Source organism: Opisthorchis viverrini (genome assembly GCF_000715545.1).
Source record: "Opisthorchis viverrini unplaced genomic scaffold opera_v5_198, whole genome shotgun sequence".
In the NCBI taxonomy this organism is placed as follows: Eukaryota; Metazoa; Platyhelminthes; class Trematoda; order Opisthorchiida; family Opisthorchiidae; genus Opisthorchis; species Opisthorchis viverrini.
In genome coordinates, this window is record NW_008751849.1 from 370,193 (window position 1) to 385,308 (window position 15,116).

Sequence of the window (15,116 nt, forward strand, 5' to 3'; positions counted from 1 at the left end):
AGCTGCAACACGAAATCACGAACCGACTGAGAATGTGAGCGGGTCAACATATTGAACTTAGCTCTTTCGGCTGCTACAAAGTTAATCGGTTTGATGTGTTGAAGAACTTTTTTCTTCAATGCAGTGTAAGAAATATCGATTGGAGTTTCAGGATATACTAAATTCTTGATCAAAGTATACGCCTCCTTGCCAACGAAATGTAGGAAATATGCAGTAAGTTTCTTATCATCCGCATCGGATTATGTGAAACACCATATGTCAAACCGTTCCAAATAATCCTCCACGTCACACACAGTTGGATTAACATCTAATGATTCCATTTTGGCAGGCATGATGAATCGTTCCAATCGCCGGGCCAAAATTTGAGAACTGAGTTTCGTACGTATATCGGTACAACCCGACAAACTAGAAATCCAGAATTCAGCGAGGCGTAGCAACCAGCACGTACGTATTCGAATTGGCGAATATTTACAGCATATGGAATAATAAAACCAGAGAATAATGAATAGAGCATCGAATAGGGTATCAGTCATGTTCATCATACACCCACTTGTTGCATTACATGCAACTACAAACAAACTCACTCTTTATTCTGACTAAACTTATGATCATGCCTAACAAGACGCCACTCACCTGTGGGAGTTCACAATAACTACGATAACGTGACAATTTTTGGGTACAAATTGCACACCAAAAGACAACATCATTATCATCATCATTGATAAGGGAGCAAAAGATGCTTACAGAAACTCACCAAATACACGTGATGTGACGCCTCAGACGCAACTGGTTACGCAAAGCTCCACGCTTTTCTTTGGGCTATAAGAGCTCAAATCTGAGGTCAACCCATCACACAAGCCAGCAACAGCGCAAGAGATCTCCGATTTCATGTCTATGCACGTTCCAAGCTAACTTGGTTGCGCGCATTCCAGCCAATGCACGTCCCTCATAACCACGTATGCCAAATCCAGTAAGCAGCAAACATACCTACTACCTACATACCTACCTACTATCATCCCGTAAATATCGATTACCGTTTTTGATCTCGGGCAGCGTTGCCCCAATGAAGTAGTCAGGAATTGTGACAACTTATGACTATCATTAGGGTGGTATTCTAATTCACATCAAAGTGCTTTCTAGCCAAACTTTCGGACACTTTTGCTTAAGTTGAATCCCAAATGTAGACATGGCTGTCTCATTGCCTCGTTTGAATGACAGCAATGAACCATCTTTAACCCTCGAGAGATCCAAGAATATCCCAACTACAATGACAACCGTAAATGGCTCATTTAAGCTGGTCATGTACGGGACTGTCCACGGACCCAGGCATGGCGTCGCGATGTCAGCACCACGACCACCATACTTAGTCTGATGGCCTGCTCATAGTACACTATATCTCTAATATTCCCCAGACGAGCGTTAACCAGAAGGCCGCTTCAGTCCGTTTAATTCGTGCAGACTTAGAAGCAGTGGCTATCTTGTTGTGCCATCCGCTTGTTCTGCCCACAAACCCAATAGCTTCTCCAACGGAATTACTGGTGGCTCAGTATATCGGTTAAGAGCAAACCCTGCCTAAAGCCAGATATAACGCATGCTGACCACCATAAAAAACAAAGAACTTTTTAACTGTCATGAATTCCTCGGCTTCAGCTGAATACTTTGCGTAACTATAGGAGAATTTTTCATATCCTGTTTGCCAATGATCGCACCGTAATTTGTCACAAGCTTTTCTAGTCCTATGTCAAACGCGGAACCTGTGCTCTTCGGAAAATATGCCCCAATTTCGTCTGTTCTATGGCTGAGCTGATCTTGAACGCGTGACGCATATACTTGTTGCCTAGGCTTATTGAGTGGGTTGACAATCCTTCAATCTTCAGTTGATATTTACCCAAAGCTTCCACGGCTAGCGCGCACGTTCTGCATTCACCTCGGAACTCTCTCCGCCTCAGCGATACCCCTGCTTTTGTAACAATTATGCACAGCTCCCTATTACTGTCTATCTCGATAATGGCATGTATGGTAGCTTGCGTCGTTGCGCTTGTCACAACCTACCTAAGAATAGAGGAGTAATTCATATTTTTAGTATGTACAGGTGGTCGAATACGAGAGCACGGATTCTTTCAATGGTCAGACATGCTACACTTGTAGCATCAGCTCGTTCGAGCATGCCTGCACAATTCCGTCTTGACGGCTCCGAGCTGTTTATTGAGTTGGTCTACTGCTGTCTGCAGGTCCTTTGCTGTTGATTCCTAGCTGTTCTCCTGAGGCTGCAACATAGCCGGTGGCGTCTCGGTCAATTCCCGTGCCAGATGCACCAGCTCTTCCGCACCCAACTGGCCGATTGCTTTCGCCAACCGCAACGGTGCACGAAGCGCGGGATGCACGTTTTTGACGAAGGGGTCAGACAGCGGCTGGGGCCGCGACACTCTGTCCAGTCTCGGCAAGGCCCAATCCTATGACTGCTGCCGACCAGCAAAGATGACATCGGGTCACCTACCGGTTCAATCCTGGCCGTCTTAAACTGCCTCATAGCCTCCTGGTCGGCCGGCCTGCCGAACTCCGCTGCAAAGGTGTCCTTCGCAATGGCCCATTTCATCTTCCGAGAGCCTCTTCTGGCCGCATCCCCTCACGATGACTGGCTTTCGGTACGGAAAACACCCAGTCGCATTCGTGCTCTAGTAGCTTGGTTGCCAACCTATCCTGATCCCGTTTACGAGGGCATTCCTTCACGTCGGCTTCGGTCCCTCTAAAATCGGTACCATCGTCGCTATGAGGCTTTAATGGACGGCTCATCTGGCAACAAATCCGAAGACTGCACATGGGAACTAAGTCGTGCCCGAGGTATTGGCCACCTTGGTGTGAACGGAACGGATGGTCACGCAAGTGAATACACAGCCATATCGTTTCTCGGTGTCACGCCCTTGTTTAACTAGCAGAGGCCCGAATTAGCCCACCACGGTGAACGCAAATGGCCTACGACTAAAGTTGGCTCGTTCACTTAGAAAAGGGACTATCATTTGGTAGTACGGTGGCGAAAACCATCGAAGACAGTGTTAACATGACAAACAGACCCACCTGACAGTGGTTTGCCGCAGCACAACTCAGCATCTGTTGCGCGCGGCTGCCAGAACTTTTCTGAATCCCACATGTTCATAGCTTTCGTGGTAATGTTTTATGACGAAGGTGGCGAAGTATCTCTTTGATAGGACGGCCGGGCAGACAAATCCCATGGATAGTACAGAGAGGTTATAGGTGACGGCATCTCTCGCCTCGTGGGGATTTCGAGCCGGAATTTGTCAGTCGGCATGTCCTACTGAACCAGAAGTGTTGGATGCCACAGTGGTGGTTGCAAATCCACATCAAGGTTTGGCTGTGCACGATTCTCAACAGGGATTTTAGCCTAGAAGAGAGGTTCGCCTGTCGACCACTTCGTCAATCGGAATCCGTGGGCTGCCAGGGCTACCGGCTACCGCCATCTGGAGGAAATTAGTGCACGGAGATTCCCATCCATTTTTTTTCCTCCTGATGTCTGAAGAGGTTTATGGCAGTCCGTATTATGGCCATTATATAACTCTAGCATGGGTTGGGTGTCATTAGTGAAGTTTTCGGCCACACAATCTTGTCTCTCTTCCTTCGTGCAACTGCAGAGCCTTAGCCATTTTCTTCTGCCATCACATGCAATAACGCTTAGCGGAGAGGCTTAATTCAGGTTGTGACGGACACTTGTCCGATGACTTCTGCTGAAGCCATTTTGTTCGGAGACACTTCTCCATGTCCACGGCAGTTTGCTTTACTGGACGGAGTCTGTCATTCCAAGCCGTAGGTGTCAAATTGGTGGCTTTGCAAGAAGCTGCCGAACAAGCAATTATTTTGGCTATGGAAGAAACTGGTATATTATTTCAAATGGCGAAGCATGGTAAGCCTTGATCGGCTCACACCCCATTTGTATAAAGTTCATGAAATTTATCAGGATTGTACATATCTACGAACAAATTGTTATATTGTTGACCCATATGTATACAAACACTGAGGGTCGCCTGTGGACGATGACATGATATATTGTGCCATTTCTTACAAGCGCATACGTTAAGGCACCTTAAAGCTGTCCCATGAATTCTGTAAATCCGTACTGCCTTTTGCAGTAATTTTTTGTTATGAGACAGTGACTCTTGTCTGAAGCTTAGAGTTACTGTGTACTTGGCAGCACAGCTTGTCAATAATAATTTGGAATATATAGGAGTTCTCGGGTTGATACATAATAAAGAGTCTTACTAATCCAAGAAAAAGTGTTTTCTTTAAAGAGTGTACTGCTGCTCACCTCTTGGGAGCCATAAACTCATCGTTTATTCCCGTGTCTCAAGGACCCATTATTTCTGAAAGCCGGATGCATGTCTAAGATCTTATTATTCTACCTGGTCGGAGAAAAAAAATTCACATGAAACCATTGGAAGGTTGGTTTTATTGTTGTTGTTCACTCAAGACCTGTGATCATTTGTAAGGATTGCCGCTTCCTATTTATCAAGAGATGTCTGCTTTTTTTCTGGCTAGCCTACATTCGGCCAGGTTTTAGTCTGTACATCTGGTGCATTGAGGTTCCACAGGGTAACCGAGTAATCATGGTGTAGCATAAATTAGTCGGGTCTTGGAAAATAAACTTGGTTCTTAGAATAATAAAATCACTGCCAGTGATCCGGTCTGAATATAAAGTATCGGATGATTGAGCCGACCGCACCAATTAGTCCACAGAGGTTTCCAGGAATGATCTGAAACTACGCCACACTGCCGTGCCTCCATTCTTTTAACCATCCCTACAAGCAATACTAGAGGCTGTCGCAAAGATTTCTGACGTTAGTCGCCTCTCCGGGACGACTGGATAAGACGGCAGAAAATATTGGCTCGTGACACTTGCGAAGGCTGTATTTGGGTGCGCGAGCCGTTCCATCTTTACTCGGATTTTCAGCAGTGCGGTCGAAGAAGAAGGTACCGACCCGAAAAGTGTCAAATTCACGTGTACATACGTATGCATATCCTCAATTAGTTGCTTAACACTATTTTTATGCAATCAACTGCACAGTTCGGGATTTAAAAATTAATGCAAAGATTTAACTGGTTTTACCGATCGAGTCGGGAATCGTCCATCACCCTGCTAGCAGGCAAACATGCCTAGTAGTTTAGAGCCCATAACCTGACTCAGGTCTGGTTTTGGCTAACTGAGAGAATATTCATCAAGTTGAGTGCAGTTTTTTTGTGGTGCTGAGTTCTGCTTGCAGACTACATTCTACTGGTTTTTGTGTATCCCTATTTGGTAGTCCGTCTTTATTAGCCCAAACTGCCTATGATTATTGCTCTCGTAGAATCCGTGACCACGTAGAATGCCTCACCTAGAACAGATGAAGCACTTCAATTCTTGGTCGTTTTTCGGAATTTTCTGTACAAAGCACCGGTCCAACGATCATGGAATCTTTCGAAAACACCCGTCCACTGCACGTTGATATCGAAAAGAATATAACGGCATTCTTTTGCCAACCACGCCCGACACTCAAGCCGCTGTGACATCGCCCGAAAAACTTGACCACCTTAGTGTACCATAAGTTCCCGAGGAATGCAAAGCTCCGTAAATCCCCAAAGAGCCCATTGTTAGCTTTCTTTCGCTCATTATACGTCTGCCATAATAAAACGGCAACATGACAAGCCATATAATCCGTTCAATGAGCCATGAAATGAATCAACGCGCAGGATTATTCCGGTATAATTACTCAGCAGTTTATATTTTTGTCGTCCCTCCATTACTTCCATTCCAAAATTTGTGAAGATTCCGCCATCATTTTATGATGAACGAAGCAGAATACCAACCAGACAACTTTTACCCATCCAGGTCTTCCAGAGGTTCGAGGTGGATCACTGATTCCCTACAAAACTTTACTGCGTGAACATGGTGCCAGTGAAATCTGGAAGCTGGTGACCTGACCTTGACGGCGCGCCTTCGAGCCTCTTAAAGGTTACAACATTCTATGGCGGCGGACCAAGCTCGCAAGATGATTGGTCGGCAACTAGCTTGGACGCTGTTAAAAAAAATTCGACAAGAACAAGCGATTGAGGAATTGGGTGTGATTTTTCCACGAATTTCCTGATAATCCAACTGATCTTCGAACTTCCTTCTAGTCATCATGGTTAACCAAAGAAAGTTTTATGAAGATAGGTCAGAGCACCAAATTAGCAAAGCGTTCCTCCATCCAATATTTATTTATTTCAGGGGTATTCCTGTGCGTATTTTATGCTAGCGTTGTATCCAGAAAGCATTTACGGTTCATTGGACGTATTTTCAGCACGAGTTTGTGATTCCCAAATTCGAGAGCAAGGATAACTTCTCTTGCGCGTCTCTGTAAATCAGTCGGTTAGTATAAGCTAGGCTTAGTAAATTTTGTCCGGCTGTGGATCCACGGACAATGGATACCAAAATATTGCGTCTAATGATTTCCCCATGCAGCGTGTTCTGAAAGTTTCGATGACCACAGAATCCTGCATTGTACAGCCAGTGTTCTATAAGAATCGGGTCACTTGTTAAGTCTCTGGCCAATCATGCACGGGGTTTCTTGTTTGGTTCGCTGCGGACAAGGGACAATCTTCAACCAGCGGTTCCGATGGTGGCGTGTGTACTGGGCGTGTTTCGAAGTCCGCAAACTAATGGGGAGATGAGTGTGCAGGCTACTGCCGCAGCACATTGGAACAACCGTTCTGCAGGCACAAAGCAACATACTCATCATACTGCTGCTGATGGGCGAAGGCGGCGTCAAGTCGGCAGATCAAGGCCATCATGTGGACGTTGTATTGATGGACTGCAAGGTGCAAGCTCAGCATTCTGAACAACTTCTTGGTGGCGACAGTGTTCCAGGGCCGAACTCTGTTCAGCAGTCACGTGAATCGATTACTTCAAGAAGGTGAAAAAATGCTAGAAATATTAGCCGTGCATCCCGACACAAAGTTGCAAAATCTCTTCGGATTACGTTATATAGAACGAGCGACCAATTGACAGTGGCCACTATGAACAAACCCGCTTAGTTGTTGACCGACCTCTATTGGCAGATCATTGAGTGACAATTAACACCCCACAAGCTATCGACTTAGAACGACAACCCGACATTTCTAACTACGCCTGCATGCAGGATCTCAGAACGGAGGTCAGACGAGGTGTGCATATTTTAAGCTTCCTTTAGAAATGCAACCAGAAGCAGCTGCAAACAAGCGCGTATTTGGAGTCCACGTTCAAGAACCAGGGACGTTGCCTATAGCTAATGGTGATGTGGTTTTGTATGTTAGAGGTTGATGTGCATGGGGATGAGGTGGGGGCACTATGTTTCTCAGCTATTTTGGTGGTTTCGTGAGTTAGAACTGTGGTCAGGCGTTCTCCGTTTTCCGTGCTTCTGGATTCCAGTTCTGGACGATCACCTAATTGAGCCTCAGCAGCACTCATACCCTTAGCAGCCAAAAAATAGCTGAGTTATTGTCCCTTCGCAACAAAGCGCTCAAAACATCGTGAAGCCTTCTTTAAATACATCTTTTAATCCATCCATCCACTCTTTTGGGGGTGTATGCAGATACGCGTTCACGGGATGTTGTCACGGACGTTACCAAACTAGCCGCACAGAGGCGACTATCAACCAAAGACCCTTCATTTCGATGGCCTTGAAAATACCGACCCTAACAGAACCAGAAGCAGCGGTTTCTAGATCACCAGCGGTGACCCGTGGGGATGTCAGTTCAGCAACCGGACTAGGGTCTTCTCTCCTTTTCAGACAGACAGCGCACCACAACAGAAAGCGAGCCTAGCGTACATCTAAGAGTAGCCTGTTGTCCGGGTGGTTTCAGAAGGGTAGATTTAAAGGACTGCAGTTGAACCGAGCACCGGGGCTTCAAGGGTGATTTCGAAGTGTCTGTAGCCGCGGTGGCCGAGTGAGCTGTAAATATTGCTGCTAGTAGCAATGGGTGACGAACGGACATGTCGGTCCTAATGAATGGGCCCACGGATATGTAACTAGAAACGGAGTGAGGAGTAATAGACGAGCAAATATGTGCCAGAGGAAAAATGGAGTCCTCAATAGCAGCCTGTTTACGTTTAACTGCCATACCGCATGCAGCAAATAAGGCCTCCGGTGATGGCATCATGCGACGGCTGACTTGGTATGAGGGTAACAAAAGGTGTGCGATTCATGGTTGTGGGCTGGGATACTAACAAGCGGACGATAAGAGTCATCAACCAAAGCCTTTGGGTCAAAAGTCCAGCCGCAAGCCAGCGGCAGTTGTTGAAGAATGCTAGAGCTTTTGGGAGCAAGTCGTCGCACATGTTCCCGCCCCCAGCAAGAAGGACCAGGAGACTGTTAGTCAGGCTACCCACTGAACAACTTGGTATCTGAGGCCCTGTGAATGTCACATATACTTCCCACTGAGTTCTAGAGGTGCGAAAACCATCACACAGCGGTAAGATCCAGTCTGTTCGTGACGGCAAGGTTTTTTCAAGTTCTGTTTGAAGCTTTAAGTTCGAAGAGGAAAAGACTGGGTGGTGAAGGTGTAATCCTAGCCTTCCTCCAAACGCATAGTCAGACATCCTGGAAAGAAATTTACAACGCGACATCCCATAGACCAGTTCTTTCAGCGTCTTCAGCCAGGCACAAGGACTGTCACAAGAACCCTATCTTGGAAGGCGGACTGCACCAAACCTTCGTGAACTCTAGCACCTTTCTGCTAAGTGGCACATTACCCACCTCGCAGTCAGCCACCGCAGTTGATAGCGCTTGATGCTGGACGACCAAACACTCGTTTTCTCATTATCACATTACAACTTCGTTGACACTGCGTGACACCAGCAACGTTTTGAGTCATTGGTGGTCTTAAGCCTGAAGATGCTGCGGACTGTTTGCCTGCGGTGGCCATGTCTTGCAACCATGCAACAACAAAGCCCTTACTGTAGCCTCCTGCACGCAACCCTTGAGAGCCCGTATTTTTGACGCCACAAGTGATGTCGGTCAGCAAAAGTGGTTCAAATCTTTGAGGTTCGTGCACTGACTTCATCAGACATTCCTGTCTTAGCTTATGCGACCACTAAGGTATGTTAAAATCCCTACAATCATCATGTTTTTATTGAATTACAAGAAACGTGTTCAAAGTGCACACCTCCTGAAACATGGTCCTTCACCTTGCAAGTGCAGAAAGATGGTGTGAGTTTTGAAGACCCTTCAGTGCTTCATTGAAAACGACGTTGAACAAAAATAGAGGGAGTAGACATTAGGTAGGCACCACTTTCTATAAAGAAGGACTTCTGGGGGTTTCTCATTCCACGGGACTGCTGACAACATCTGGTACAGCCCCTGTCGTGCAAACATGGTTAACAGCAGTAACTGGCTGACATCATCGAATGCACTCTTGAAGTTAAGGTACACCGAGACTGTAGGTCGTTTGTACACATAGTGCTCTTGCAACGGGACTCACTGACTCGTCTGCGGTTACGACGCCCACTGCCAATATACTCCGTGAGTTTGGGCACCATTATTGACTCATTCCACGTATGTGTGACGGCTTCGCTCTCCCTGATGGATGCGAGTAAGCTGGTCAATACATGGCTGTAGTAAGTGATCTCCTTTGCAGAAGAAAATGCAGATCGTCAGATTCAGAGCTAAGTTTTATAGGGATTTGATGCTTTCAAACGAACCGCAGAGAGGCGATTGTCTATGGGTACTTGTTCAAATAGGAGCTCTTCCGCTCGATCGCACAACACAACATCCACCTCCTCTTGTACACCGACAGCTGCCTCCGCACCACAGGGTCGCGCAACCGGAAGTGTTAAGAGAATAACCGATAGGTAGATTCATCTGCATTACTTGCGTCCTGGATTCTAGTTTCTGACAGACAGCTTGAATCAATACAATGGATAGTGTTCGCAATGGCGTCTGGTATAAGGGAAGAAATAGTTGAAAGAGAAGTGACAGCGGCTAGTAATTTGAACCACACGACCGCCGATACATCCTCACCCTATTTTGGTTGTGAAGTTTGACGAGAAATGGACTGCGGCGACAATTAGAGTAAGAACGAAAAAGACTGAGGGCCCAGAAGCTAGGCTTTATTTATTCAGAACTCTGACGCCGCGAGCTTAAAAAGTGAGAAAAAGTGATTTAGCAATGTACGACGAAACGCCCTGAGAAAACAAAACAAATATGCAACGTCCACCTACCCCGCCGAGGAATGCTCGCAGGAGTTCGTTTTATGATTGAGTAATGTCAGACCTCTCTTTTGCACAAGAACTACGGTCGTGTCCGGTGTTGTTGTACAACCAACGGGTGCTCAGAGCAATTTGACATTTCAGTATCCGAAATAGAGGGTTCAGTTGTTTCCGGTTTAATAAACGGATTAGGCTGTCCTTGCTGAGGTTTGGATCCTGGAGCGCACTCAAAATCTGCGGAAGGCGCCAGGTGACGTAAGGAGGCTTCTATGCCGTTAGGGTGTCGGACAAATGTGCACTCAGGGTTACACTCTAGGAGCTCAACCTCTTCGACTACAGGATCATAGTTCGAAGATAATATATTCCTCCATATCACCACTGGTCCTGGCGAAAGCAACTACTGCGGCAATGATGTGCCGACTGCGGATTTCGGGTTATGAACGAAAATCTGTTCGTGTGAAGTGGCATTGGTAGCAGTGCACAACAAAGAACGAATTGAGTAAATGGCGCCTTGTTGATGGTTTCCCAATGGCCGATTTAAGGACCTTTTGATCGTAATGGAAGCGTAATAGCTTTCCATAAAGTTCCGTTTAATCGTTCCATCTGACCGTTCCCTCTTGGGTGGTATAAAAAATGAAAAGATAATCGTTCAGCTGTAGCATCCTTTCGGTGCTTAGCTGCCTGGTTCCGCAAACATAGACAGGGATGTTCGTGTGAAGTGGCATTGGTAGCAGTGCACAACAAAGAACGAATTGAGTAAATGGCGCCTTGTTGATGGTTTCCCAATGGCCGATTTAAGGACCTTTTGATCGTAATGGAAGCGTAATAGCTTTCCATAAAGTTCCGTTTAATCGTTCCATCTGACCGTTCCCTCTTGGGTGGTATAAAAAATGAAAAGATAATCGTTCAGCTGTAGCATCCTTTCGGTGCTTAGCTGCCTGGTTCCGCAAACGTAGACAGGGAAAGCCGAGAGGCAGAAGTCGGATTCGAACCACGGACCTTCTGGTCAGTAAATTCGTGCTCTAGTCACTGAACCATCTCACCCTTATGGGTGGTATGGAGTGGCCCGACTGGTGGCAACGCCTTTTTCATGAAAAATCGCTTAGTTTCATCCGAAATGAATGATGAGCCACGATCCGAATGTATGAAACTAGGCAGGCCAAGTGTCGCGAAGAGTGGCACGAGACGTGATATCACCGTAGACAAACTTGTATCTGGACAAGGATAGACGAACGGAACACGGGAATACTCGTCTACGGCCGTCAGTACACAGTTGCCAGAGGCAGTGGTCCTTTGCAGTCAATCGTTTGTACGGCCTTAATGGGGGCACTACCAGATGGCTTGAAGAAACGTGGTTTTAACTCCGCTTACATGGCATTGCCTAATGATAAGTAGAATATCTTGTGCATTTGCATAACCAATTTGGTTTTGACGGGTAACCCACCTGCAACCCAGCTGAATTTCTCGTGTATTACGTCTATAGGACGGAAGGTTCTTGGCACAAAAGAAATGCATCATGTGTATTGCTTCAGAATGGCGCAGAGTTATGTGTAAGCGTTTTAGATCCAGCGGAGATGAAATATTCGCATAGACACTCAAAGAGAGCGTATCAGCGGTCTCAACAGTTCGTTCGACAAACTGATACTTTCCTGGATAGGGACTCTGGCACTCAACTCACCAATGGTTAATGATACTGGCAGACTAGTCAATGGCGTTGGCTTATGAAAGCTATTGTTCTCGATGCACAGCTGTCCAGTTTCCCGAACCAACTGGCGATCCCGTCGTCCTAAAGACACTGCCCATTTTCGGGCAACGGAAGCTGTGGCAGCTAAAACCAGCATAAGCTTGGTGGATGGTTTACAAACTGAACTGGAGTGTATAGCTCAATGGGTGCACAAACTGTCAACCCATGCGTGGGTCCGATCTCCTCGTGGATGATGGAAATAGCTGCAAAAGACAATAATAGTGCATAGGATAGAGGTTTGTCTACGAACAGAAACCGAGTGAAACTGAAGATATCACTCCATTCATATCAGAATACGAGCCGGACCTGTGCACGTTAGTTCATGGAACGGTTGAATAACCCTTTTCCATTTGAAAGCTATCTTTGTCCCTAGTCCGAGCTCCTCATACGAACTGCATCACAATAGGCTAAGGGAGGTTTGTGACAATATGGATTTGCATTGAAAATGAAAAAATGTTCAGCTGTAGCACCCTTTCGGGTGCCTAGCTGCCATGCCACACGAAGGAACCACGAGGGTTGGGATACTGTCAGGTCGCCCAAGCTTAGAAAGGGGAAGTTGAGGGGCAGAGGTTGGGTTCGAACCACGGACCTTCCTGCCAGTAAATTCGTGCTCTAACCACGTTGTCCATCTCGCCCCCGAGTTGCATTGACTCTAAGCTCGACCGCAGAAAAGGCTCGACGCAGAAAATGGACAGCATGTCCTCGAGAACAATATTGTGGCGCTTTGAAAGGTACCCTATTAACCTATCGTTTGCCCCTCTACTCTTACTTTACGCACCGATTTTCATATCGGGACCGAATTCGATGGACGCCTCTACGCTGTTCCGAGTCCATCTATGCAGCTAATTCGCTCGGATATCTCGCCTTAATGAAACTCACATTCAATCAACTTCGCGAGTCGCAATCGGGCGTGTAGCTGCAATTCGTGCTTTCAATACCGCACAGAATATCTGATGGCCTGGTGCTCAAACCAAATTGAATCCATCTGGCCACGACGATCCCATGTAGAGACTTCCAGTTCATACAGTTCCTGTGGGTTTTGGGTTGCGTGCAGACTCACCAGAAGCTTTGAAATCACATCATGCATCAACATCATGTACCGTCGAGCACAGTAAGTGCCGAGCTCATTCACCGATCCCAAATTGGTCAGACCACAGAGGAACTAAGCTGACAGCCTGCCGTCCTTGAAGACGTCCCTATCCAGCAGACTACTTCGGGGGACCTCGTTAGCAACTCACTTTAGGATATTGGTATCGGAGCGTACGTAACATGTGGGTAAACAGGCTAAAAACATACCTAGGCTTATTGAGATATCACCGATCGATACAAGGGTCTATTCCATCCACTCTTAATCAATGCGACTGCTTTTTAATCGAATTGGAAACAGCTGAAACCAAGGCTAATTCCGGAATTATTTGATTCTGTTGTCTCGCATGAAGCTACACTCGTAATCCTTCCCCCTCGATTCGACTGGACACTTCCTCGATATTGATAGAAAAGTGCTTAAATGGGCGGGGTATTTTAGCTATCTGCTCAATTGTTCACCGAACGTATCCACGAAGGTCACTTACGACGCCACACGATGCCAACTTCGCGCATCATCAACCGCCTAAATAACAAATTACCTCATGGAGATGGAAATTCAACTGAACTATATGAAGCATACGCACCCGCATCACTCAAGTTGCTCCACAAACCACTCCGTTCTATTTGGAAGAGGAACAGGAGTTTGTTACCTTGGAAAAAGTGAAACGTCGGTTTGTGATGGTCCTATTGGGCTCAGCTGAGCCAGTACAGTGGTCATGATGGTTAAGACGCTTCTGCTCAGTTGCTCAGTTCAAGAGACTTAACTGGAAGACACCCGCTTAGGTTACCTGCTCTTAAGTACCTCTCTAAGCTCCAAAAGTCTACAACCGCTCCATATGCTCCGATAGCCATGCTGAACTGCGGACCATTATGGGGCTTGCTGAGCTCTTGAAACTCGTCCTATCACTTCCTATCTGGAACCCGGGGTCCGGTGCATGGCGTTATTTTCCTACTTTGATATTGTAGGAATATGGCAGAGCTGCTTCTTGTCGTTGGATCTCTTCAAACATACTCTTGAGCGTATACCGCATCTTGTTCCCCAGGACTACAAAGGTGTATAGCTTGCAGAAGATGGTGTGTGGTTGCCGACAGCATCATTTTTTAGTCGCTTACCTTAAAGGCTGTGGAAGATGCACACGGTTGCCTCCATTACTGCACTGATTTAATTAGCCTCACCAAAACGATGGCTTCGTCTATTAACTTGTCCCTTTGCAAATCTATGGTCATGCTTCGTTTAAGCGGTCTGCGTATTCAAATACCTCCGTTCCTGCCTTCCTACTAATCAAATCTAAGACAAAGTGAAGATATGCGCTGATGATGCCAGATCTGCGTTCTGTAGCGTAGAATTTATATTAACTCGAAAACTTTTAATCCGGTCAATCAGACTTCCGTTCACCCTGATCTCCTCCAGTGACGCGGGATCTGGTAGTTTCGATGTGACGATATCCAAAAGCTAGGGGTTCTGGACCATTATTGAACTAAGTACTCAGTGGGGATACCTCCAGAAAATTATGCGGATCACAGCACTTGTGCAGCAGCTTGATAAGAATTCCGTGCCCTACGGTCCATACTTATGGGATAAACAAGCAACTCGCTGCCAGGTGGGCCAGAATTTCTGGACATTGGTTCCACGAAGTGCGCCTCAAGAGGACTCCTACACCGGTTGTTTCGCGGATCAGACTTTTTGAGAAAGGTCCCGGAACAAAACCTTACATTACTTTAGCCACTCGATGAGTAACACTTTTGTGTCAAAGATTCAAGGTGGGTTGTGTTTATTTTTTGCCTCAGATATGCATCCTTCATCGGCCTGAGAAATCGAGAAGTAACTTTTGCCCGTGCAGCATGAGAAAAGCCTTCAGTTCTTCTCGCCCGTCCGTTTTAGCACTAATCATTCCTATGGCCAATGCGGTCCAATGCGTTTCTGACCCTATATTTTTGATTTCTAGCCCTCTGCACAACAAACTCATCATCATCATCATCGACAGCTGGACATCAGTGTTCAACACCGATGCTTCACTGCTGTACAACCATGACTTATTTGAAAGCCTAATTGAAAGAAAAGAGGAAAGGGGGACG